At 37.5% G+C, this 25704-nt stretch overlaps 1 long non-coding RNA gene across 1 annotated transcript in view; it reads left to right on the top strand.

The window, feature by feature from the left end:
- Window positions 1–14749, top strand: part of LOC309631499 — a 427426-nt gene extending 412677 nt beyond the window's left edge. Inside the window, exon 2 of the long non-coding RNA XR_014246316.1 lies at window positions 3144–14749. This is a non-coding gene — a long non-coding RNA (uncharacterized lncRNA). The remainder of the gene's footprint in view (window positions 1–3143) is intronic.
- The last annotated feature ends 10955 nt before the right edge of the window (window positions 14750–25704 follow it).

Here is a 25704-nt window from a genome sequence, read left to right as displayed (position 1 = left end):
CACCCCCATCTTGACTCCACCTCTCTGATTTATGTTATTACATAAAGAAGTAATGAAAACAAGTATTACCTTACTATTTAGATAGAATCATGAAGTCATATCGATTTAGAAATATTTAGGGGCTTCCCTGGTGGCGCAGTGGTTGAGAATCTGCCTGCTAATGCAGGGGACACGGGTTCGAGCCCTGGTCTGGGAAGATCCCACATGCCACGGAGCGGCTGGGCCCGTGAGCCACAACTACTGAGCCTGCGCGTCTGGAGCCTGTGCCCCGCAACGGGAGGGGCCGCTATAGTGAAAGGCCCACGCACCGCGATGAAGAGCGGTCCCCGCACCGCGATGAAGAGTGGCCCCCACTTGCCGCAACTAGAGAAAGCCCTCGCACGAACCGAAGACCCAACACAGCCAAAAATAAATAATAAATTAATAAATAAAGTAGCTATAAAATTAAAAAAAAAAAAAAAAATTTAATAGTTTATATTTTAATCCTGTCAGAGGAAGCATAAAAACAAAAGTGCCAGAAGGAAGTATCAAGGTGAATACCAGCTCACCATGGCTCTGAAGAGGTTGGAAAAGGTGTGCAAAGGCTACATGGCTTTTGCATGTGACATTTCCCTTAAGACAATAATTCTGGAATACTGTAAAGGACCATCCAGTAACTAATTAGAAGAAGATACTATATCATATATTTTACCATTTAACACAAAATAACTGCAAGCTTCTTGACATTGATTTACAGCTGCCAGCATCTCTTATAGCCCACAATATGACACAAATTTACTTTTCTAAAGCAACTTGAGTAAATATATATCTAGGGGGAAATATTTTATCTGATGGGCATCTCAATGAAAAATTTTATTTCTAAAGTGGGAGGAACTTAAAGTGGTCAAAGAAATATGGACATAATTAAATATATATTCTACATGTATATAAAATATATATATTCTAGGGAAACAGTGAAGATATAGCAGCAACCAAGAGAAAATCCAGACTAGATAAATTATGTTTATAAATAAAAAACATGATGAGAGTCTTAATAGATTTGTTTATTGGGAAACTGTAAATGTCAAGAGAGGTTTTGTGGCACTTCCATATGTTTTTGTTTGGGGATAGAAATATTCATGGTAATGGGGTGAATCACAGAGGAAAGAAAAATCTACAGTAAGGGACCAGTGAACTGTATAAAGGCTTATAAACTTCACACTAGAAATTTAAGGAGTGTCTACTCTGAGGTGAAAAATGATAAATTTAACCTCAAGGTTTTAGCTTCAAGTTGATAGGATGAGGGAAAAGAGAAACATAGTAACAGAGACGAGATTCAAAGTCCCAGCCAGCCTAGTGCCTAATCCTTAATTCAGATGCCTGGGAAATAACTCCTCAAATTCACAGCACTCACTGGAGTGCAGCTAATTTGTGGTCTGGCCCCACCCTACTGGGTAGGTTCAGGTCTAGGTTATCCCAAGCCAAGTTTCTCATTCAAAGGAATCTTTGAGGCTGTAAAAGCTGTACTCCTAGACTGAAAAGGGAATTAGACAAGCACTCAGGGAATAAAGCAAAGCAATGGAGAAAAATAACAGATATCCTTCCGAATGACTGAGTTCCAATCAGTTTCTGCTTGTGTTGCTATACAACCTCCTATTCACATTCTCAAAGACATTTCACAGAAGCACTAGGCAACCAACTCAATACAGCTGTTTAAATAGAATACGATACTGACCATGATGGCAATAATGGTGATAAAAATTAGTGTGATACCACTCAGAATTTTACATTTTAATAGAACTTTTGGCATGCAACACAAATTTTCAATTTATGTTTTTATTTCATTTTATAACAATTCTATTTGGGAGGTAATCTCCAAACAAATTATTCTAGGGAATCAACTTACTGAAAGCCAGAAATTAAGTGTGAAATCTGAGACTAGTGAAGAGCCCAGTGGATTATGCTACCTCATGTCTTCTTGAAATGTCTCCTACTAGCAGAGTTAAAATGACTGGGATTTGTCAATTTAAACAAATAATTCGAGTAGTGTATAATATACTGTGCTAAATCATGCATCTGTAGGAATGGATAAAAAATAGTTCCTCTCATCATACCCAATATGAATATAGTAATGGGAACATATGAGTTCCCATTATGAGTTAAAATGAATTATTATTGCATATAAGTTAAAATGCAATATTATTTTTTGTGATAGCTGAGGTACAGGGTATAAAGTTAAAGTAGGAGGGAGTGACGTCCACTCTATTAGAAGGAGGAAGAGTTAAGCATTTTCTGGAGACAAGATTGCTTTAAAATGGCATTTAACACTTTAGAATCTTGATAAGAAGCAGATGTTGAATTTTCTGCTTGATAACTCATTGAAGTTCAATGAAAGTTACAACTCAATTCAACAAACACACAGTGAATCCCACTTTATGCCAGACAAACACGATACATGCAAAGCCTCAGATAAGCCTCTGTGAACTTTGTTGAATGGAAGGAGATATGGCCGTATAAGAACAAGGTTTCCATATAACATGGTAATGCTTTGATAAAGAGCAGCATGGTGTGCTCAGGGGTCAGCAACTTTAGTCTGTAAACTCCTAGACCTGAGAGATAATACAGAATGGAGGCCAGAGGAGCTTCTAGAGAATGAATCTTAGCTGGGTCCTGATTATTTAATAGGATTTATCCAGGAAAAGAGAATGGGATGTTTATCAGGAAAAGAAAGAAGAGAAGAGAGCATGGTGGTTGTGAAGGATATATTCCAGACAGAAGAAACGGCATGAGAATAGAAATATGACCTGCCATAGGAAGCATAAGGAAACATCAGCTCTGTGTATACATGGGACTGGAGGCATTAAAGGCTTGTTGGCTACCAGCAATTGAAGGAAACAGCCACCTTAGTGTTTCTGATAAATCACCCTTGCTCCTATGTGTATATTTTATAAGGAACAATATTTGAGGCAGGGGAGCAGATAGAAGGCAATTTTAGGGATCCAAGTGAGACCTATGAAAATCTGAGTAGGACTGAGAGAAAGAAAAAGTTCAAGACACATCTTAATGATAAATTAATAAGAAATCTTTATTGTTGTGGGAAGGTGAGAGTTTATGGCATATCCAACATGGAGGTTCCACATGAAAGTAATTTAATGAAACAGTAGCATCATTTCCTTGTTTTCTTTTGTTGTTCTTTTTTGGGTTTTTTTAACATCTTTATTGGAGTATAATTGCTTTACAGTGGTGTGTTAGTTTCTGCTTTATAACAAAGTGAATCAGCTATACATATACATATATCCCCATATCACCTCCCTCTTGCATCTCCCTTCCACCCTCCCTATACCACCCCTCTAGGTCAAAAAGCACCAAGCTGATCTCCATGTGCTATGCAGCTGCTCCCCACTAGCTATCTATTTTACATTTGGTAGTGTATATATGTCAATGCCACTCTCTCACTTCATCCCAGCTTACCATTCCCATTCCCCGTGTCCTCAAGTCCATTCCCTACCTCTGAGTCTTTACTCCTGTCCTGCCCCTAGGTTCTTCAGAACCACTTTTTTTTCTTTCTTTTTTTTTTAGATTCCATATATATGTGTTAGCATATGGTATTTATTTTTCTCTTTCTGACTTACTTCACTCAATATGACAGTCTCTATGTCCATCCAACTCACTACAAATAACTCAATTTCGTTTCTTTTTATGGCTGAGTAACATTCCATTGTATATATGTGCCACATCTTCTTTATCCATTCACCTGTCAGTGGACATTTAGGTTGCTTCCATGTCCTGGCTATTGTAAAGAGAGTTGCAATGAACATTGTGGTACATGACTCTTTTTGAATTATGGTTTTCTCAGGGTACATGCCCAGTAGTAGGATTGCTGGGTCGTATGGTAGTTCTACTTTTAGTTCTTTAAGGAACCTCCATACTGTTCTCCTTAATGGCTGTATCAATGTACATTCCCCCCAACAGTGCAAGAGGATTCCCTTTTCTCCACACCCCCTCCAGTATTTATTGTTTGTAGATACTGTGATGATGGCCATTCTGACCGGTGTGAGTTGACACCTCATTGTAGTTTTGATTTGCATTTCTCTAATGATTAGTGATGTTGAGCAATCTTTCGTGTATTTGTTGGCAATATCTTCTTTGGAGAAATGTCTATTTAGGTCTTCTGTCCATTTTTGGATTGGGCCGTTAGTTTTTTTGATATTGAATAGCATGAGCTGCTTGTAAATTTGGAGAATGACCTTTTGTCAGCTACTTCATTTGCAAATATTTTCTCCCATTCTGAGGGTTGTCTTTTTGTCTTGTTTATGGTTTCCTTTGCTGTACAAAAGCTTTTAAGTTTCATTAGGCCCCATTTGTTTATCTTTGTTTTTATTTCCATTTCTCTAGGAGGTGGGTCAAAAAGGATCTTGCTGTGATTTACGTCATAGAGTGTTCTGCCTATGTTTTCCTCTAAGAGTTTTATAGTGTCTGGCTTTATATTTAGGTCTTTAACCCATTTTGATTTAATTTGTGTGTATGGTCTTACGTAGTGTTCTAATTTCATTCTTATACATGTAGCTGTCCAGTTTTCCCAGCACCATTTATTGAAGAGGCTGTCTTTTCTCCATTGTATATTCTTGCCTCCTTTATCAAAAATAAGGTGATCATATGTGTGTGGCTTTATCTCTGGGCTTTCTACCATGTTCCACTGATCTACAGTTCTGTTTTTGTGCCAGTACCATACTGTCTTGATTACTGTATCTTTGTAGTATTGTCTGAAGTCTGGGAGCCTGATTCCTCCAGCTCCGTTTTTCTTTCTCAAGATTGCTTTGGCTATTGGGGGTCTTTTGTATTTCCATACAAATTGTGAAATTTTTTGTTCTAGTTCTGTGAAAAGTGCCATTGGTAGTTTGATAGGGATTGCATTGAATCTGTAGATTGCTTTGTGTAGTAGAGTCATTTTCACAATGTTGATTCTTCCAATCCAAGAACATGGTATATCTCTCCATCTGTTTGTATCATCTTTAATTTCTTTCATCAGTGTCTTATAGTTTTCCTCATACAGGTTTTTTTCTCCTTAGGTAGGTTTGTTCCTAGGTATTTTATTCTTTTTGTTGCAGTGGTAAATGGGAGTGTTTCCTTAATTTCTCTTTCAGAGTTTTCATCGTTAGTGTATAGGAATGAAAGAGATTCCTGTTCATTAATTTTGTATCCTGCTGCTTTACCAAATTCATTGATTAGCTCTAGTAGTTTTCTGGTAGCATCTTTAGGATTCTCTATGTATAGTATCATGTCAACTGCAAACAGTGACAGTTTTATTTCTTCTTTTCCAATATGGATTCCTTTTATTTCTTTTTCTTCTCTGATTGCTATGACTAAAACTTTCAAAATTATGTTGAATAATGGTGGTAAGAGTGGACAACCTTGTCTTGCTCCTGATCTTAGAGGAAAGGGTTTCAGTTTTTCACCATTGAGAACGACGTTGGCTGTGGGTTTGTCATATATGGCTTTTATTATGTTGAGGTAAGTTGTCTTTATGCCTACTTTCTGGAGTGTTTTTATCATAAATGGTTGTTGAATTTTGTCAAAAGCTTTTTCTGCATCTATTGAGATGATCATATGGTTTTTATCCTTTAATAGGTTAATATAGTTTATCATATTGATTGATTTGTGTATACTGAAGAATCCTTGCATTCCTGGGATAAACTCCACTTGACCGTGGTGTGTGATCCTTTTAATGTGCTGTTGGATTCTGTTTGCTAGTATTTTGTGGAAGATATTTGCATCTATGTTCATCAGTGACATTGGCCTGTAGTTTTCTACCTTTGTGACATCTTTCTCTGGTTTTGGTATCAGGGTGATTGTGGCCTTGTAGAATGAGTTTGGGAGTGTTTCTCCTTCTGCTATATTTTGGACGAGTTTGAGAAGGATAGGTGTTAGCTCTTCTCTAAATGCTTGATAGAATTTGCCTGTGAAACCATCTGGGCCTGGGCTTTTGCTTGTTGGAAAATTTTTAATCACAGTCTCAATTTCAGTGCTTCTGATTGCTCCATTTATATTTTATATTTCTTCCTGGTTCAGTCTTGGAAGTTTGTGCTTTTCTAAGAATTTGTCCATTTCTTCCAGGTTGTCTATTTTATTGGCATACAGTTGACTGTAGTAATCTCTCATGATCCTTTGAATTTCTGCAGGGTCTGTTGTTACCTCTCCTTTTTCATTTCTAATTCTATTGATTTTTCTCCCTTTTTTTCTTGATGAGTCTGACTAATGGTTTATCAATTTTCTTTATCTACTCAAAGAACCAGCTTTTAGTTTTATTGATCTTTGCTATCTTTCCTTCATTTCTTTTTCATTTCCTTTTGATCCTTCTGCTAAGTTTGAGGTTTTTTGTTCTTCTTTCTCTAATTGCTTTAGGTGTAAGTTTAGGCTGTCTATTAGAGAGGTTTCCTGTTTCTTGAGGTAGGACGGTATTGTTATAAACTTCCCTCTTAGAACTGCTTTTGCTGCTGCCCATAGGTTTTGGGTCATCGTGTTTTCACTGTCATTTGTTTCTAGACATTTTTTGATTTCCTCTTTGATTCCTTCAGTGATCTCTTGGTTATTAAGTAGTGTACTGTTTAGCCTCCATGTGTTTGTATTTTTTACAGATCTTTTCCTGTAATTGATATCTAGTCTCCTAACATTGTGGTCGGAAAAGATACTTGATGTGATTTCAATTTTCTTAAATTTACCAAGGCTTGATTTGTGACCCAAGATATAATCTATCCTGGAAAATGTTCCATGAGCCCTTGAGAAGAAAGTGTATTCTGTTGTTTTTGGATGGAATGTCCTATAAATATCAATTAAGTCCATCTTCTTTAATCTGTCATTTAATGCTTGTGTTTCCTTATTTATTTTCCTCTTGGATGATCCGTCCACTGGTGAAAGTGGGGTGTTTAAATGCCCTAGTATGATTGTGTTACTGTCGATTTCCCCTTTTACAGCTCTTAGCATTTGCCTTATGTGTTGAGGTGCTCCTATGTTGGGTGCATAAATATTTTAAATTGCTATATCTTCTTCTTGGATTGATCCTTTGATCATTATGTAGTGTCCTTCTTTGTCTCTTGTAATAGTCTTTATTTTAAAAATGATTTTGTCTGATATGACAATTGCTGCTCAAACTTTTTTGATTTCCATTTGAATGGAATATCTTTTTCCATCCCCTCATTTTAGTCTTCATGTGTCCCTAGTCTGAAGTGGGTCTCTTGTAGACAGCATATATATGGGTCTTGTTTTTGGATCCATTCAGCCAGTCTATGTCTTTTGGTGGGAGCATTTAATCCATTAACATGTAAGATAATTATCAATATGTATATTCCTATTACGATTTTCTTAATTGTTTTTGGTTTGTTATTGTAGGTCTTTTCCTTCTCTTGTGCTTCCTGCCTAGAGATGCTCCTTTAGCATTTGTTGTAAAGTTGGTTTGGTAGTGCTGAATTCTCTTACATTTTGCTTGTCTGTAAAGATTTTAATTTCTCTGTCAAATCTGAATCAGATCCTTGCTGGGTAGAGTAATCTTGGTTGTAAGTTTTACCTTTTCATCACTTTAAATATGTCCTGCCACTCCCTTCTGGCTTACAGAGTTTCTACTGAAAGAGCAGCTGTTAACGTTATGGGGATGCCCTTGTTATGTTATTTATTGTTTTTCCATTCCTGCTTTTAATATTTTTTCTTTGTATTTAATTTTTGATAGTTTGAATAAAATATGTCTTGGCGTGTTTCTCCTTGGATTTATCCTGTATGGGACTCTCTGCACTTCCTGAACTTAATTGACTATTTCCTTTCTCATATTAGGGAAGTTTTCAACTATAATCTTTTCACATATTTTCTCAGTCACTTTCTTTTTCTCTTCTTCTTCTTGCACCCCTATAATTCGAATGTTGGTGCATTTAATGTTGTCCCAGAGGTCTCTAAGTCTGTCCTCAATTCTTTTCATTCTTTTTTTTTTTATTATGCTCTGCAATAGTTATTTCCTCTATTGTATCACCCAGGTCATTAATCCTGTTCTTCTGCCGAAGTTATTCTGCTATTGTTTCCTTCTAGAGAATTTTTAATTTCTTTTATTGTGTTGTTCAACATTGTGTGTTTGCTCTTTAGTTCTTCTAGGTCCTTGTTATAACTTTCTTAAATTTTCTCCATTCTATTTCCAAGATTTTGGATCATCTTTACTATCATTACTCTGAATTCTTTTTCAAGTAGACTGCCTATTTCCTCTTCATTTGTTTGGTCTGGTTGGTTTTTACCTTGCTCCTTCATCTGCTGTGTGTTTCCCTGTCTTCTCATTTTGCTTAAATTTCTGTGTTTGGCATCTCCTTTTCACAGGCTGCAGGTTCATAGTTCCCGTTGTTTTTGGTGTGAGCCCCCAGTGGCTAAGGTTGGTGAAGTGGGTTGTGTAGAGTTCCTGGTGGAGGGGACTGATGCCTGTGTTCTGATAGATGAAGCTGGATCTTGTCTTTCTGGTGGGCAGGACCATGTCCGGTGGTGGGTTTTGGGGTATCTGTGATCTTATGATTTTAGGCATCCTCTCTGCTAATGGGTGGTGTTGTGTTCCTGTCCTGGTAGTTGTTTGGCATAGGTGTCAAGCACTGTAGCTTTCTGGTTGTTGAGCTGGACCTTAGCATTGAGATGGAGATCTCTGGGAGAGCTTTTGCCATTTGATATTACATGGAGCAGGGAGGTCTCTGACGGACTAATGCCCTGAACTCGGCTCTCCAACCTCAGAGGCACAGGCCTGACACCTGGCCGGAGCACCAAGACCCTGTCAGCCACATGGCTCAGAAGAAAAGGGAGAAAAAAGAAAGAAAAAAGGAAAATAAAAAGAAATAAAGTAGAGGGCAGACAGCAGAAGCAAGAAGAACTACAATACTGCAGCCTGTGGAACAAAAACCACATTCACAGAAAGACAGACAAGATGAGAAGGCAGGGGGCTATATACCAGATGAAGGAACAAGATAAAACCCCAGAAAAACAACTAAATGAAATGGAGATAGGCAATCTTCCAGAAAAAGACATCAGAATAGTGATAGTTAAGATGATTCAGGACCTCGGAAAAAGAATGGAGGCAAAGATCAAGAAGATGCAAGAAATGGTTAATAAAGATCTAGAAGAATTAAAGAACAAACAAACAGAGATGAACAATATAATAACTGAAAAGAAAAATACACTACAAGGAATCAATAGCAGAATAACTGAGGCAGAAGAACGGATAAAAGACCTGGAAGAAAGAATGGTGGAATTTACTGCTGCAGAAGAGAATAAAGAAAAAAGAAAGAAAAGAAATGAAGACAGCCTAAGAGACCTCTGGGACAACATTAAACGCAACAACATTCGCATTATACGTGTCCCAGAAGGAGAAGAGAGAAAGAAAGGACCTGAGAAAATATTTGAAGAGATTATAGTCGAAAACTTCCCTAATATGGGAAAGGAAATAGCCACCCAAGTCCAGGAAGTGCAGAGAGTCCCATACAGGATAAACCCAATGAGAAACATGCCGAGACACATAGGAACCAAATTGGCAAAAATTAAAGGCAAAGAAAAATTATTGAAAACAGCAAGGGAAAAATGACCAATAACACACAAGGGAACTCCCATCAGATTAACAGCTGATTTCTCAGCAGAAACTCTACAAGCCAGAAGGGAGTGGCATGATATACTTAAAGTGATGAAAGGGAAGAACCTACAAGCAAGATTACTCTACCAAGCAAGGATCTCATTCAGATTCTATGGAGAAATCAATAATCAATTAAGATTTCTTTAATTCTTTACAGACAGGCAAAAGCTAAGAGAATTCTGCACCACCAAACCAGCTCTAAAACAAATGCTAAAGGAACATGTCTAAGTGGGAAACACAAGAGAAGACAAGGACCTACAAAAACAAACCCAAAACAATTAAGAAAACGGTCATAGGAACATACATATCGATAATTACCTTAAACGTGTATGGATTAAATGCTCCAACCAAAAGACATAGACTGGCTGAATGGATACAAAAACAAGACCCATATATATGCTGTCTACAAGAGACTCACTTCAGACCTAGGGACACATACAGACTGAAAGTGAGGGGATGGAAAAAGATATTCCATGCAAATGGAAATCAAAAGAAAGCTGGAGTAGCTATACTCATATCAGAAAAAATAGACTTTAAAATAAAGAATGTTACAAGAGACAAGGAAGGACACTACATAATGATCAAGGGATCAATCCAAGAAGAAGATATAACAATTATAAATATATATTCACCCAACATAGGAGCACCTCATTACATCAGGCAACTGCTAACAGCTATAAAAGGAAATCGACAGTAACACAATAATAGTGGGGGACTTTAACACCTCACTTACAACAATGGACAGATCATCCAAACAGAAATTAAAAAGGAAACACAAGCATTAAGTGACACAATAGACCAGATAGATTTAATTGATATTTATAGGACATTCCATCCAATAACTTCAGATTACACTCTCTTCTCAAGTGTGCACGGAACATTCTCCAGCATAGATAACATCTTGGGTCACAAATCAATCCTCAGTAAATTTCAGAAAATTGAAATATCAACCATCTTTTCTGACCACAATGCTATGAGATTAGAAATCAATAAGAGGGGGAAAAAACACAAACACATGGAGGCTAAACAATACGTTACTAAATAACCAAGAGATCACTGAAGAAATCAAAGAGGAAATCAAAAAATACCTAAAGACAAATGACAATGAAAACATGACGATCCGAAACCTATGGGATGCAGCAAAAGCAGTTCTAAGAGGGAAGTTTATAGCTATACAAGCCTACCTGGAGAAACATGAAAAATCTCAAGTAAACAATCTAACATTACACCTAAAGGAACTAGAGAAAGAAGAATAAACAAAACCCAAAGTTAACAGAAGGAAAGAAATCATAAAGATCAGAGCAGGAATAAATGAAATAGAAACAAAGAAAACAATAGCAAAGATCAATAAAACTAAAAGCTGGTTTTTTTTAGAAGATAAACAAAATTGATAAACCATTAGCCAGACTCTTCAAGAAAAAGAGGGAGAGGACTCAAATCAATAAATTAGAAATGAAAAAGGAGAAGTTACAACAGACACCACAGAAATACAAAGTATTCTAAGAGACGACTACAAGCAACTCTATGCCAATAAAATGGACAACCTGGAAGAAATGGACAAATTCTTAGAAAGGTATAACCTTCCAAGACTGAACCAGGAAGAAATAGAAAATATAAACAGACCTATCACAAGTAATAAAATTGAAACTGTGATTAAAAATCTTCCAACAAACAAAAGTTCAGGACCAGATGGCTTCACAGGTGAATTCTATCAAACATTAAGAGGAGAGCTAACACCCATCCTTCTCAAACTCTTCCAAAAAACTGCAGAGGAAGGAAAACTCTCAAACTCATTCTATGAGGCCACAATCACCCTGATACCAAAACCAGACAAAGATTCTACAAAAAAGCAAAATTACAGACCAATATCACTCATGAATATAGATGCAAAAATCCTCAACAAAATACTAGCAAACAGCATCCAACAACACTTTTAAAGGATCATGCACCATGATCAATTGGGATTTATTCCAAAGATGCGAGGATCCTTCAGTATATGCAAATCAATCAATGTGATGCAGCATATTAACAAATTGAAGAATAAAAACCATATCATCATCTCAATAGATGCAGAAAAAGCTTTTGAAAAAATTCGACACCCATTTATGATAAAAACTCTCCAGAAAGTGGACATAGAGGGAACCTACATCAACATAATAAAGGATATAGATGACAAACCCACAGTAAACATCATTCTCAATGGTGAAAATCTGAAAGCATTTCCTCTAAGATCAGGAACAAGACAAGGATGTGCATTCTCACCACTATTATTCAACATAGTTTTGGAAGTCCTAGTCACGGCAATCAGAGAAGAAAAAGAAATAAAAGAAATCCATATCGGAAAAGAAGAAGTAAAACTGTCACTGTTTGCAGATGACATGATACCACACATAGAGAATCCTAACGATGCCACCAGAAAACTACTAGAGCTAATCAATGAATGTAGTAAAGTTGCAGAATACAAAATTAATGCAGAGAATTCTCTTGCATTCCTATACCCTAATGATGAAATCTGAAAGAGAAATTAAGGAAACACTCCCATTTACCTTTGCAATAAAAAGAATAAAATACCTAGGAATAAACCTACCTAGGGAGACAAAAGACCTGTATGCAGAAAATTATAAGACACTGATGAAAGAAATTAAAGATCATACCAACAGATGGAGAGATATACCATGTTCTTGGATTGGAAGAATCAATATTGTGAAAATGACTGTACTACTCAAAGCAATCTACAGCTTCAATGTAATCCCTATCAAATTACCAATGGCATCTTTTACAGAACTAGAACAAAAAATCTTACAATTTGTATGGAGACACTAAAGACCCCAAATAGCCAAAGCATTCTTTATGAAAAAACACGGAGCTGGAGGAATCAGGCTCCCTTACTTCAGACTATATTACAAAGCTACAGTAATCAAGACAATATGGTACTGGCACAAAAACAGAAACAATGGAACAAGATAGAAAGCCCAGAGATAAACTCACACGCCTATGGTCAACTAATCTATGACAAACGAGGCAAGGATATACAGTGGAGAAAAGACAGCCTCTTCAATAAATGGTGCTGAGAAAACTGGACAGCTACATGTAAAAGAATGAAATTAGAACACTCCTTAACACCATACACAAAAATAAACTCAAAATGGATTAGAGACCTAAATGTAAGACTAGGCACTATAAAATTCTTAGAGGAAAACATAGGAAGAACACTCTTTGACATAAATCACAGCAAGATCCTTTTTGACCCACCTCCTAGAGTAATGGAAATAAAAACAGAAATAAACAAATGGGAACTAATGAAACTTCAAAGCTTTTGCACAGCAAAGGAAACCATAAACAAGACAAAAAGACAACCCTCAGAATGGGAGAAAATATTTGCAAATGAATCATCGGACAAAGTATTAATCTCCAAATTATATAAACAGCTCATACACCTCAATATTAAAAAAACAAACCACCCAATCCAAAAATGCACAGAAGACCTAAATAGACATTTCTCCAAAGAAGACATACAGATGTCCACAAAGCACATAAAATGCTGCTCAACATCACTAATTAATAGAGAAATGCAAATCAAAATGACAATGAGGTATCACCTCACACCAATTAGAATGGGCATCATCAGAAAATCTATAAACAACAAATGCTGGAGAGGGTGTGGAGAAAAGGGAACCCTCTTGCACTGTTGGTGGGAATGTAAATTGATACAGTCACTATGGAGAACAGTATGGAGGTTCCTTAAAGAACTAAAAATAAAATTACCATATGACCCAGCAATCCCACTACTGGGCATATACCCAGAGACAACCATAATTCAAGAAGACACATGCACCCCAATGTTCATTGCAGCACTATTTACAATAGCCAGGTCAAGGAAGCAACCTAAATGCTCATCGACAGACGAATGGATAAAGAAGTTGTGGTACATATATACAATGGAATATTACTCAGCCATAAAAAGGAACAAAGTAAGGTCATTTGTAGAGACATGGATGCATCTAGAGACTGTCATACATAGTGAAGTAAGTCAGAAAGAGAAAAACAAATATTCTCTATTAACGCATATATGTGAAACCTAGAAAATGGTACAGATGAACCAGTTTGCAGAGCAGAAATTGAGACACTGAAGCAGAGAAAAAAATGTATGGACACCAAGGGGGGAAAGTGTCGGAGGGTGGTGGTGGTGGTGTGAGGAATTGGGATATTGGGATTGATATGTATACACTGATGTGTTTAAAATTGATGACTAATAAGAAAAAATAAATAAATAAATAAAATATTTAAAAAAACAATAAAAAATAAAGTATTCGTCCATTGGACCATTGAACCCTTATTAAAACTGGGGTTTTCTGATTATGGAAAATATCAGAATAAGTCAACAACAGTGGCAACATGGTATTTAAATATCCATGTTTTCCAGCTTAGATGACCTTGTGAACCACCACATGCTCATGGTAATTTAGCATGTTCTCCACAGAGAAATGGTGTTGCATACACAAATAAGAGTTGATCATCAAAGAGCTATTTATTAACATGCTGAGAAATGCCTTTTCTATTCCTTTCCTGAGGCTTCAGGAAGCTACCTCTTCCTTAAATAAACCTGTTGAAGGAGGGCAGATTGGCTTGCAGCTTCTCTTAAATGCTGGTATTTGAACTTGGCTTAGGCAAGCACCTCCTGTAATTTACTTTACACTTGGCTGGAAGAAGATGATTTTATATTTGGGCTAGGGATAAAGGGAGCTTCTGTTTCCCTCAGGGGACCTATGGAGATTGAGAACATTTACTGTGTGTGCTTTCTTCACCTTCCCTTGAAAAGAAATAAAACCACCTTGTGCTGTTTCTCTACATCGTTCAGGCATGCAGAGACATTCATCCTGTTGCATAATGCTTAGAATAAAAGGTGTTACAAAAAGCTGATTTGTTTCTGATAACCCAATGACTGCACATACTTAATAACTGATTTTACTGTAATATTCCTGAATTCAAAAACATTACTGCTACTTGACATTATTACATTTTCAGTAAAGGATTAAATCTTAGTTTACTGAAAAAAAATAGCTATTAAAGTAGAAAATTTTTTAAATTATTAAAAATAAAAAATATTAAAAAGTAATAAAAAAAGAAAGAAAGGGGCTTCCCTGGTGGTGCAGTGGTTGAGAGTCTGCCTGCCAATGCAGGGGACACGGGTTCGAGCCCTGGTCTGGGAAGATCCCACATGCCACGGAGCAGCTGGGCCCGTGAGCCACAGTTACTGAGCCTGCGCATCTGGAGCCTGTGCTCCGCAACAAGAGAGGCCGTGATAGTGAGGGCCCCCGCACCGCGATGAGGAGTGGCCCCCCGCTTGCCGCAACTAGAGAAAGCCTTCGCACAGAAATGAAGACCCAACACAGCAAAGAAATTAATAAAATTTTTTAAAAAATTAAAAAAAAAAATTTATAAAAAAAAGAGAGAAAGAAAGAAAAGAGCAACCAAACCAAAAAGTAAATCCACCAATGATAACAAGCACTAAGAACTATATTTAAAAAAAAAAAAAAAGGACAGACATAACCCTCAGACAAATGGTGAAAGCAAAGCTATACAGACAAAAATCACACAAAGAAGCATACACATACACAGTCACAAAAAGAAAAAAAGGAAAAAAAAATTTATATATATTAAAAAAAAAAGGAAGAGAGCAATCAAATCAATAAACAAATCTACCAATGATAATAAACTCTAAATACTAAACTAAGATAAACATAAAACCAGAAACCAGTAAGTCACATACAGCAAACCCCCAGTCTACAGTTGCTCCCAAAGTCCGCTTCCTCAATTTTGGGATGATTCTTTGTCTATTCAGGTATTCCACAGATGCAGGGCACATCAAGTTGATTGTGGAGATTTAATCTGCTGCTTCTGAGGCTGCTGGGAGAGATTTCCCTTTCTCTTCTTTGTTCGTACAGCTCCCAGGGTTCAGCTTTGGATTTGGACCCGCCTCTGCGTGTAGGTCACCTGAGGGCGTCTGTTCTTTGCTCACACAGGACGGGGTTAAAGGAGCAGCTGCTTCGGGGGCTCTGGCTCACTCAGGCGGGGGGAGGGAGGGGTACGGAGGAGGCGGGGCGCGCCTGCGGTGGCAGAGCCCAGCGTGACGTTGCAGCAGCCTGAGGCGCGCCGTGCATTCTCCCGGGGAAGTTGTCCCTGGATCATGGAACCCTTGCGGTGGCGGGCTGCACAGGTTCCCGGGAGGGGCGGTGTGGAGAGTGACCTGTGCTCGCACACAGGCTTCTTGGTGGCGGCAGCAGCAGCCTTAGCGTCTCATGCCCGTCTCTGGGGTCCGCGCTGATCGCCGCGGCTTGCGCCCATCTCTGGAGCTCGTTTAGGCGGTGCTCTGAATCCCCTCTCCTCGTGCACCCCAAAACAATGGTCTCTTGCCTCTTAGGCAGGTCCAGACATTTTCCCAGACTCCCTCCCGGCTAGCCGTGGTGCACTAGCCCCCTTCAGGCTGTGTTCACGCCGCCAACCCCAGTCCTCTCCCTGCGATCTGACCGGAGCCCGAGCCTCAGCTCCCAGCCCCTGCCCACCCCGGCGGATGAGCAGACAAGCCTCTCAGGCTGGTGAGTGCTGGTCGGCACCGATCCTCTGTGCGGGAATCTCTCCGCTTTGCCCTCTGCACCCCTGTTGCTGTGCTCTCCTTCGTGGCTCCGAAGCTCCCCCCTGCCACCCCCCATCTCCGCCAGTGAAGGGGCTCCTAGTGTGTGGACACATTTCTTCCTTCACAGCTCCCTCCCACTGGTGCAGGTCCCGTCCCTATTCCTTTGTCTCTGTTTTTTCTTTTTTCTTTTGCCCTACCCATGTACGTGGGGAGTTTCTTGCCTTTTGGGAAATCTGAAGTCTTCGGCCAGCATTTAGTAGGCGTTCTGTAGGAGTTGTTCCACATGTAGATGTATTTGTGGCGAGGAAGGTGATCTCCATGTCTTACTCCTATGCCATATTGAAGTCACTTTCTCCTTGTTTTTTTTTAAAATAAAATTCTACCCAAAGAGCATGATTCTAAAGCTGCTGTTTCTCTCATCCCATGTAGCCAAAATATCCACATATGTGTGTGTATTTATGACTCTAAAATGTATCTATCTATCCATCTCCATATACCATTTATCTTTGATTGAAAGCTTTCCTTTATTTCCCCTCAAAGAACAATATAATTTTAACAGATATTGTTATCAGTTTTAAGCACTGAGGCATAAACCTTAAGGTTTACCACTTCTTGATAATATGAGGTAGTCATCGTTTCACAAACATTTGAGTTTTTTTCCTAGTTATTTGAATATTTCTCCTTTCTCCTTTTTATTTTTTTCAGAAGGTCTTGAAAAAGGTGAAGTCCATGTATAAGGGTAGGGAGGATTTTTGCTCACTACCGATCTCTTCAATAATAGTTTCATGCATTTTATTGATATTTATTTTAAAGGTTGTGTTAATTCATATGTCCTGGGAAGCAAATACAGAGTTAAGAGTGCAAGAAATTTATCAGTAAAAAATACAGTGGGAGGAAGTAAAATTGAGCATTTGTATGTTTTCAAAATGCTGTGTAGGTCTGATAACCATGAAGGAAAAGAAGGGGTGGGAAAGCAAAAACTGGTGGGAACAACTCACTGTGCAGTGGAAGAGTTCTACTTAGAACAGAAACAGCCAGATGCTAGTGTCTCTGTACTCTCACTGCTTAAGGACAGCCCAGGAAGCGTTTTTCTTTGGATTTAATGCTGTGGAAGATTTTTGTAGCTCACGAGCAGACCCTTCCTTGAGAGAGAGCTGGATGAAGAACTCTCTTGACTTTTTGTTATTCACCCTCATAGTGTGTGAATCCACATCTCTGATACTGTTTGAGGAGCACATTACCCAGCATACCAGTATGAAGAGGTTTTGAAAAGAAAGGTAGTGGGATGAATGGCATTTTGTCAACACAGCAGTTGGTCACAAGGTCTTAGACGGTATTCATCTACTCCTTCCTACACTGCACTCTAAATGCCCCTTGCCCTCACATATGCCTGTTGGTCTTGGAGGCTCGCCTAGGGGTGTGACCTGTTTCCTCATCTTTGGGAAGTCTGAGTCTTTGGTAACCATTTATTTCTCACTAGTTCATGTCACAGGTGGGCATCAGAATGGCAAGGAGCACTCAAGTGGATGCCCGCAGTTCCACACATTCCTTCCTGCCCCACTGTGTATCAGCAGTCCTACCTCCTCTAGCTAAACAGGGCCAATTACCCTGTCATGTTGGTGACTCCTTGCCTGCTGGCCCTTGGGCACAAGGGGCTCAAAGGCATTTTCAGATGCTCTTGTGGTTCTATGAGACTCTAGCTGTGTCCCTTGGTATGAGTGCACTGTCTTTGGGGACCAGGATCTCTAACTCTGCAAAGCCCAGAGCTGTATAGATGGGAAGCAAAAACTCCCCAGTGGCTCAATGACGGTGATGGTAAATAGTGCTTCCAGCCACTTGATTCCTAGACTCATGTATTCTTCCCACTGGGACACAGTATGTTGAAGACTCTGATTCCATTAGTATATTGAATCCTGGAAGATGTTTCCCCATCCTCATAGAGTGTTGCCTTTAAGCTGTCCCATCAGCTATGACTTTCAGTGACCATTCCATGCTCTATCAGGCTACATTTGAACAATGCAACCAGTGTAACCTATGGAAAAGGACCCAATCTTGCAGCTTCTTCGCTGTAAAATAGGTCCCCTAATCAGTAGCTATGCTGTATGGTATTCAATGCCTGTGGACCAGGAACATTGTCAGTACCAATAGTGATGATGACTGAGGTTTGCTAGGTAAGAAAGGCAAAGTCAAACAAAGATAAGTTTCTCTTCTAGGGAAAATAAATCTCAGACTGAAGAGGCCCACTGAAGTAAACTTACCACCAATTGGTCATTGGGTCTCCCCAAGGAATGGTATTATCCTGGGAGCTCGGTACTGGACTCTGTGCAGGCAGACTGGCCATTCAGAGATGGCATCAGCTAGAAGAGCCATGGCAAGTGGTAGTCCTTACTTCAGAGACTATATCTCTGCCACTTTGGTCACTCATTTCATATGTTAAATGTGCCATGTGCCATGTTAAATGTGCATAGCAGATGACCAAATCTGGTAGTATCAACTGGCCATGTCTTTTCTCTTTTTTTCTTACAGAGACTTGTTAGAGGTTTATCAATTTTACTGTTTTTTTTCAAAGAACTAGTTGTTTTGTTTCATTTATTTTTTCTATTGTTTTTAATTCCATTGATTTATGCTTTATTTTTTATTCCCTTTGTTCTGCTTGCTATAAGTTTAATTTGCTCTTCTTTCCTTAGTTTTTAAGGTGAAAACTTGGGATCTTAATTTTAGATCTTCTTTATTTTCTTATATATGAATTTAATTCTATAAATCTCCCTATAAGCACTGCTTTATATGTATACCACAAATTTTGATTTTAGTCTAATTTGGAATACTACTTAAATTTCTCCTGAGACTACTCTTTGTGTAACAGACTATTTAAAAGAGTGTCTAATTTCCAAATATTTGGGGATTTTCCAGCTATTTTTCTGTTATTGATTTCTAGTTTAATTCTACCACAGTCTGAAAACACACTTTGTATTATTTCTATTCTTTTGCATTTGTTAAAATGTGCTTTATGTCCTAGAATATGGTATATCTTGATGAATATGCCATGTGAACTTGAGAAAGATACGTATTCTGCTTGTTTTGGATGGAGTATTCTATAGATGTCATTTGATCCAGTGGATTGATAAGGTTGTTCAGGTCATCTATATCCTTTTACTGATTTTCTATTTGTTGATCTGTCAATTACTGACTGAGATGTGTTAAGGTTCCCAACTATAATAGTGGATTTATTTATTTCCCCTTTCAGTTCTATCTGGTTTTGCCTCACACATATTGATACTGTATGGTGACTTGTATACACTTTTAAGGTTTTATGTCTTCTTGGAGAAGTAAATTATTTATGTTTATTATGTAATTCATCTCTTTATCTCTTATAACTTTCCTTTAATGCTTCATGTGAAATTCATATAACTACTCAAGCATTCTTTCAATTAATATTAACACTGTATATCCTTGTCATTTCTTTACTTTTACCTTATTTGAGTCTTTATATTTAAAATTTCTTACAGACAACAACTATAAAAGGTAGTTGATCTTGTTTATTAACCCACTCTGATGATCTCTGTCTTTTAATTGTTATGTTTAGACAATTGTCTTTTAAAGTGGTTATTTATATAACTGGATTAAAATATACTATCTTTGAAATAATTTTCGATTTGTTTCATTTGCTTCTTCCAAAACTGTTGATAATTGTGCTGAACGGTTAAAAATTCAGAGTAAATTTCTCTTGAAAATGGGACAACGGCTTCTTTTTTTAAAAATTTTCTGCATCATATATTTTCATAACTTATGCTTTGTAAGTCTGTCTCTGGGCATTTCATGATGGTACAGTGCCTGAATCATTCCGTATCAGTGATGCCTAGCTAAATACCAGTCAGTTAGCAAGTTCTTACTAAGTATTTGTTGAATGAGAGATTAATATATGAAAAACAAATGCTGGGCGATAATGTGAGAAAAGTAGCAAAAGTATAAGGGAAGATGAGAATCAATATTAATAATAATAATAATAACAACTTAAAAAAAGACACCATATATTATGCACTATGATAATTGGCCTATATGCATTACCATTTAATCACCATGAAACGTTCATAAATATATATATATATATATGTATATATATATATATATATTTGAGGAATGTATGTTTTACAAATGTTAAGCAAACTGTTCAAAGCTAACAGGTTATAACTTTCATTGCCAGGATTCACACTAAGGTTTTTCGACCACCAAAGATCAAACTGTATCTGCACCAAAAACAGGCTCCCCAGATGCTAAATGTTGCTCATGAGGCTGTGATTAACCAAACATCTATCATTAAGCCCATTATTAACTAATCAGTTTAAGTGCATACATTTTATAAAGAAGCCACACTTAGCAAAATAAAAAATGCTTCATTTCCTAACTCAGGGATTTGCTGTCGAGACAACTCTTACCTCCAAGTTATTAGTAATTTTCTTGAGATTGTCCTTTTTCTTCATTTGTCACTGGAAACTTGTTTCACCATCGAGGAGTGACTTAATGCCCCCAAAATACATTACTGTACCTGAAATTCACACTTCTGATGCTATTTGAAAAACATATATGTATAAATATTGTGTCAGGCAGAAAATATTTGCTCAGATGGCCAAGTGAGTAAAAATTTATTTCTGGAGGGAAAACACAGCAGGCAGGAAGGAGACATACAGCAGCAATAAAAGGTGCCTCCCATGAAAGGCTCCATTCACATCAGCATAAATGTGGCCAGGAACAGAACAAATTTTGTATGAAACAAGAAGGAGAAAAGTGCTAATATATTTATCTGAGAACAGTATACTACAGCAATGTGCTGACATCTTCCGGTCCATCAGCAGATTTTGACTTTTGGGGGAAAACATCTGGATGTGTAGCAGTGAGGAACAGAAGAGAGAAGTAGCACAGTTGGGCAATTCTAATCTTGAGATCATGTTTATGATAACAGAGGGAAAAAAAGAGTTGTTCTCAATGCAGAAGCCTTGGTGCTAAAATATTGTCCATATTTATTTGTTGTTGCTTTTGGACGGTCATTATTACATTCCTTAGAGCTTCAGTATTCTCATCTGCAATATGGGGCATATAATACTTTCAAGTTGGCTGTGAAGATCACATAAGATAACACATGGGAAACCAGGTAGCATAGAGACTGGTGCATAACGGATGCTCAACCATGCCAGTGTTTTTTCTTCTCAATATTGGGGAGAAATCGTCAAAGCAAAACCCTATGTTATTAATTCTGGGATAGCCTATATTCTCAATTCTTGATACTTTACAAAATTCTTTCAAATCTTCCCTTTTAATCAGTTGGATTTTCCATTGTTAGGTATCTGCAGTCAGTTTCAGGTTTGTGGGAGGTCTGGGCGCCCATACGGGTTTCACACCCCTAAAGGTCTCTCTCTAAAAAGCAGACTGCTTCTTGCTCAGCACAATTCCCCTGTGAGATTGTTCAGGTCATCTTACATCATCTCATACTATGTCCTGAAGTGTCTCTGCCACCAGTCTTGGACTCACAAGCCCCGTCACTCTCCACTGCAAATAAGAAACACAGCCAATGTACTTCAAGGAAATCTCCCAGCCTCATAGAGGGTGTTTTTGCTGAAATTTCTGATGTCTGCTTCTTGCTTCTAGGTCCTCCAAACACTCTCCACTTTGCCCTTCTACTCTTCCCCTTCCCCCCACCCCCAGTCCACTGTGGTTTCTGATTGATTTCTTATGACTAATGCCTACGTTAGTTCCAGTTATTTCTGACATGAGCTGTTCTGTATTTCATTATAAGTCCTACCTTTAAGATTTTAATGATGAGTGTTTAAATTTGTAACCACTGGGTCCCCTTAGCTTTTCCTGTTGTTCTTCTCTTGCAGTTGCTGCCAATCCCAGATCATACAGTATTTTTAACTGCAACTTTCCATTGTAACTAGGGTGGGTGTTATTTTAAACCCTCTCTCTCTCTCTCTCATCAATCTATCAATCTATTATACTGTTATGTCCAGTTCTGAAAACAGCTCTTCTGCCCCTTTCCTGTTTGCCCATTTCCATTCCCCTCTAACCTTGAAAGAACCTAATTATAGGAATGAGATCACTAGGCAATTGAACCTAGCTCCTGACTTAGGCTTTCCTGAATGCACACCATACCTTACCTAACCTGTTGATTCTTTTCCTGAATAAAAAGAAGTAAGAATGAAGAATTAAGTAGTTAAAGAATGACTAGTTTTCCACCACCAGCAGCCCCCTTAGCAATCCTGCGGGCAGATCACTTGGGCAAGATAACATCTGAATAGTCAGCCAGCCTGCATGCAATGGAGAAGGATGCAGAACCCAACCTCCTGCTTTGATGATTCACTGAGATTCTTCCCCTTTTTTTCTCTTTGAAAACTTTCATGGCTGAGAGGAATCTTTGGAGTTGGTCTCAGAACATGAGTCTATTTTCTCCCCAGATTGATGGCTTTTCTACTGACACTTGCCTCTCAAATTATTGACTTTTGAATGGCAAGCAGCCGGACCTGAGTTCAGTAACAGTTTCAGAAAGAGAAAGGAGACTAGAAAGACTGCTACTGACATGTTTTTACCACTGCTTGTGATTTTAATAACAAAACAAGAAAATGCACAATTCTTATTTTTTTATTCTTACAAGTAACACAAGGTTCTTCAAGTAATTTACAAAATTACATTGTGGATTCTCACAAATGGCTTTACTGTGTTTCACCAAATCTTTTCACTGTTAGCAGTATTCAAAATAATTTTGCTTCCTTTTTCAGCTACCACCTCATCTTCTGCTTTTTCTCCTTATTCCTTTTTACTTTTGTTGACAAGATTCTACTCATATTTACTTTCTTTATCATGCCCATGATCTAATTCTTATTACTCTCTTCCTGCAAATTCAGTATATTTTAGTGGAGAATGAATAGGTGAGAGGAAGCCTGAGTCACTGCAATAAATATATTAGAATGTTTATATTTGGCCAATGTATCCCTCTTTGGTAGTTGGTACTTTATGAATCAGCAATGCTGATTAAAGACCATATTCATGTGCATTTACTTGTTCATTCTGGTCTTGTTTATTCAATTACTGACAGTATTCAGAAGGAGGTGTTGGCATATCCAAATGTTTTTAATAACCAAATTAAAGGTCAAAGTTCAGGTTGTGATTTATTTATTGTTTTAACATCCTTGTTATGCTAGATTGGTAGCTGACTGAGGCAGCTTTACCTCTTACAGAATATTCTTAGAAGAGGGCACTGCAACCTTGATGAACATTCTTTCTTTAAAAGACAGAAAATCACCTTTTACTAATAAGAATTTAATCACAAGTCCAGAGTTCTAAGAGATCCCAGGTCTGTTTTTGTTTGTTTGTTTGTTTGTTTGTTTCCTGAGTCTGTTTAACCCAGTCCTTCAGAGACATCATCTGTACCTTTGCAGTCTTCTGGGTTTCTTTACACTCTCTGTATTTCTCCCTAGCTTTTATAGCCCTTAATATTTTGTCCCCTCCTCAAGTACCCCACCTTTTTCACCAGTGTTCCCTCAAGTGCCTGACTGGGTCAACTCCCATAAGACTGCACAGGAATGGAACATCCCTTACTGTCTTTATTATATTGCAATTTCTGTTCATCATTTATTTTTTGCCTGCATATTAAGGTGCAGAGTCATAGACTCTTTATTAGCTTACAAAGCTCATCTGTTTTCACTTCCATGAATACTTGTTAGCTCCCTATTTCTAAACAATGCAACCCTGCATCATTGTTTTCTAGTGGGAACATCTAGCACTTATATTCCGAGTCATGATGTTGATGCTTGCTTATATTATCAGTACAGTTCTGCACATTTTTTTTATTTTGGTACTTTCTAGATGTTGACCACTGAGTTAAGACACAAAGGTGACCAAAGGAAGGTCACAAAGGTGACACAGCTTCCTAAAGGAATTCCCATTTTGCAGGTGGAAACAGCTACTTTGAATTATCATGGACTCTTTTGGTTAAAAGAATCTGCCTAAAACTGGCTTAGATAAAAATGGGAATTTAATAAGTTACTAAGTTGAAAGTTCTAGGGATCTTTCCAGGGTCTCACATGATAACATCAGGAATTGTTTTATAAAAATGAATATCATGGTAAGTTTAGTAATCAGTATTTATAGTTAGATTCCCAGGTGACACTGGCAGAAATAGTCCAAACTTCATACATGTCTTCAGACCAACCTTTGGCAATTGTTGGACTAGAAAATGATCTCGAAGGCCCCTCCCATTTCTTACCCTCATGAGTCTATCTAGATTGATCATTTTATCATTGCAACTAGACTGAAAGGGATTCAAGGTTAGTAGTTGTGTCTTATACTTCTATATCCTAAACAGTTCACAACATTGGGCACAATATATGAGTTCAGTGAATATTTGATATATTTGCTAATATTCTACCTACCTCACTGTTAGGAAAACTAAGAAAATAAACCAGTATACAGAAATGTCAATATAGGAAGCAAACCTATGTGTTTATTAGTGTGGGACATTTTTTGGATTGGTGGGAGAACATACACTTCTTGAGAAATATTTAGTGGTAATGTCCAGACGTTCAGTAATGAGGATATTACTATCTAAGAGAAAAGATTTGGTCTGTAAATGGTTGGGATACTCCTCATCTTTCATCCATCTGCCAGTCGATTTCACAGTTTTTCACATTTAAGTGAATTTCTTTCAATCACCTAAATAATGTCTTGAATAGATGTGAATTCCAAACTGATAACTGCATACAGCTTCCATTAGCACATAAAAATGTGTCAGACTGACTCTAGCAGATATTTGCCATTTTAATTTTTTTCCAGTTTTCCAGAATATTTTTGAAGTGCTAGGGTGAACACTCTGAGTTTTTAAGAAGGAAGATAGTGACCTGAGAATTTTCTTTCCCTTGTAACTCCATAGAATTGAGTAATATTCTGAGAATATGTCTAATTATCATTTAAGTATTTTGAAGTGCTTTACTACCTATATTTTTAAGTACGCAACTAGAACATAATAGGACGTTAACAAGGATATATTGAGGTTATATCATGTGTGAAGACCTTAACTTGAATAATTTTATTTAATCTGAGAAATCTGAGATCTAATATGCTTAGATAAAGTCCAACTGTTTATGGCCCAAATCAAAGTCTTCAAAGTCTTTTCACAAGTTATTATTCTTTTATAAATTTTAATTTTGTTCTTTCTTTACTTTGATAGGAAAAATAGGTTGATAATAATGAAAGAAATAACTAGCAACTATTATGCTATATCCTAGATAACTGTTTTTAACATTCTGTTACATATTCTCTATGTATACTTACATATTAACACTCTATTGTATGCATGATTTTCTATCCTTCTTTTAAAAATTAGTATTATTATTATTTTTTTTGACAGGGAAAAAATGTTTTTTAATTATGTACTCAGTCCACTTGGTGTATTTCAAAAGGTGTAATA

The sequence above is a fragment of the Balaenoptera borealis genome (assembly GCF_965194805.1).
Source record: "Balaenoptera borealis genome assembly, chromosome: 6".
NCBI classification, from domain to species: Eukaryota; Metazoa; Chordata; class Mammalia; order Artiodactyla; family Balaenopteridae; genus Balaenoptera; species Balaenoptera borealis.
The sequence above is the reverse complement of the archived record's forward strand: the minus strand, read 5'-3'. Positions and strand labels throughout refer to the sequence as shown.